We start from the raw sequence: 2486 nt of genomic DNA on the forward strand, positions 1-2486 counted from the left end.
AAGGGTTGTCTAAATTGTGCGTAAGAGTGCCCACCAGAGTGACCTCTCGGCTCCTTTTGGAATCTCTCTGCCACTGAAGCTTATTTCACTTCCTTTCACATCCCCCTTTTGGTCAAGAAGATGTTCTCCGTCCCACGATGCCAGGTCTACATTCCTCCCCGGAAGTCATATTCCACATTGCCAGGGAGATTCACTCCCCTGGTTGTCTGATCCCACGTAGGGGGGAGGGCAGTGATTTCACCTTTCAAGTTGGCTTAGGTAGAGAGAGAGGGCCACATCTGAGCAACAAAGAGGCATTCGGGAGGAGGCTCTTAGGCACAATTATAGGGAGGCCTAGCCTCTCATTTACAGCAACCATCTTCCCTAGGGTAAAACCTATGGTAGAGGGCTCAACCCATCAAACCACCAGTCCCCTATGTCTGTGGTCATGTTAGCAACCATCGAGGTGGGGTAGGCCAATACCCCTGCATTCTCCACAGGTTCCACAAGGGGGCACTAGATATTTTTTTCCTTGTGTTTGTTTTTTTTTTTTTAACTTTTTTCTTTTTTAAATCAACTGTATGAAAAAAAAATTAAAAAAAAAACCAACATATAATAAAAGAACATTTCCAAGAGACAGTAACAAGGGAGTAAGAAAAAGACAACTAACCTAAGATAACTGCTTTACTTCCAACCTGTTCCTACTTTACCCCAAGAAAGTTACTTACTATAGCAACATTTCTGTGAACTTGTTCCTACTATATCCATCAGAAATTAACAGACCATAGTCATTCCTGGGCATCCCCAGAACGTTAAATAGCTTATCTGTTCTTCTTGGATTATTGTTCCCCCTTCTTTAATTGCTCTCTATTGCTAGTTCTCCTACATTCTACATTATAAACCATTTGTTTTACATTTTTCAAAGTTCACATTAGTGGTAGCATATAACATTTCTCTTTTTGTGCCTGGCTTATTTCGCTCAGCATTACGTCTTCAGGGTTCATCCATGTTGTCATATGTTTCATGAGATCGTTCCTTCTTACTGCCGCGTAGTATTCCATCGTGCGTATATACCACATTTTATTTATCCACTCATCTGTTGAAGGACATTTGGGTTGTTTCCATCTCTTGGCAATTGTGAATAATGCTGCTGTGGACATTGGCGTGCAGATATCTGTTCGTGTCACTGCTTTCCGATCTTCCGGGTATATACCGAGAAGTGCAATCGCTGGATCGAATGGTAACTCTATATCTAGTTTTCTAAGGAACTGCCAGACTGACTTAGAGAGGGGCTGAACCATTATACAGTCCCACCAACAATGAATAAGAATTCCAATTTCTCCACATCCCCTCCAGCATTTGTAGTTTCCTGTTTGTTTAATGGCAGCCATTCTAACTGCTGTGAGATGGTATCTCATTGTGGTCTTAATTTGCATCTCTCTAATAGCTAGTGAAGCTGAACATTTTTTCATGTGTTTCTTGGCCATTTATATTTCCTCTTCAGAGAACTGTCTTTTCATATCTTTTGCCCATTTTATAATTGGGCTGTCTGTACTATTGTCATTGAGTTGTAGGATTTCTTTGTATAAGCAAGATATCAGTCTTTTGTCAGATACATGGTTTCCAAAAATTTTTTCCCATTGAGTTGGCTGCCTGTTTACCTTTTTGAGAAATTCCTTTGAGGTGCAGAAACTTCTAAGCTTGAGGAGTTCCCATTTATCTATTTTTTCTTTTGTTGCTTGTGCTTTGGGTGTAAAGTCAAGGAAGTGGCCGCCTAATACAAGATCTTGAAGATGTTTCCCTACATTATCTTCTAGGAGTTTTATGGTACTTTCTTTTATATTGAGATCTTTGGTCCATTTTGAGTTAATTTTTGTGTAGGGTGTGAGGTAGGGGTCCTCTTTCATTCTTCTGGATATGGATATCCAACTCTCCCAGCCCCATTTGTTGAAAAGACCATTATGACTCAGTTCAGTGACTTTGGGGGCCCTATCAAAGATCAGTCGGCCATAGATCTGAGGGTCTATCTCTGAATTCTCAGTTCGATTCCATTGATCTATATGTCTATCTTTGTGCCAGTACCATGCTGTTTTGACAACTGTGGCTTTATAATAAGCTTCAAAGTCAGGGAGTGTAAGTCCTCCCACTTCGTTTTCCTTTGTTAGAGTGTCTTTAGCAATTCGAGGCATCTTCCCTTTCCAAATAAATTTGATAACTAGCTTTTCCAAGTCTGCCAAGTAGGTTGTTGGAATTTTGATTGGGATTGCATTGAATCTGTAGATGAGTTTGGGTAGAATTGACATCTTAATGACATTTAGCCTTCCTATCCATGAACATGGAATATTTTTCCATCTTTTAAGGTCCCCTTCTATTTCTTTTAGTAGAGTTATGTAGTTTTCTTTGTATAGGTCTTTTACATCTTTGGTTAAGTTTATTCCTAGGTACTTGATTTTTATAGTTGCAATTGAAAATGGCATCTTTTTCTTGAGTGTCTCTTCAGTTTGTTC

This window comes from Choloepus didactylus, chromosome 21 (assembly GCF_015220235.1).
Source record: "Choloepus didactylus isolate mChoDid1 chromosome 21, mChoDid1.pri, whole genome shotgun sequence".
In the NCBI taxonomy this organism is placed as follows: Eukaryota; Metazoa; Chordata; class Mammalia; order Pilosa; family Megalonychidae; genus Choloepus; species Choloepus didactylus.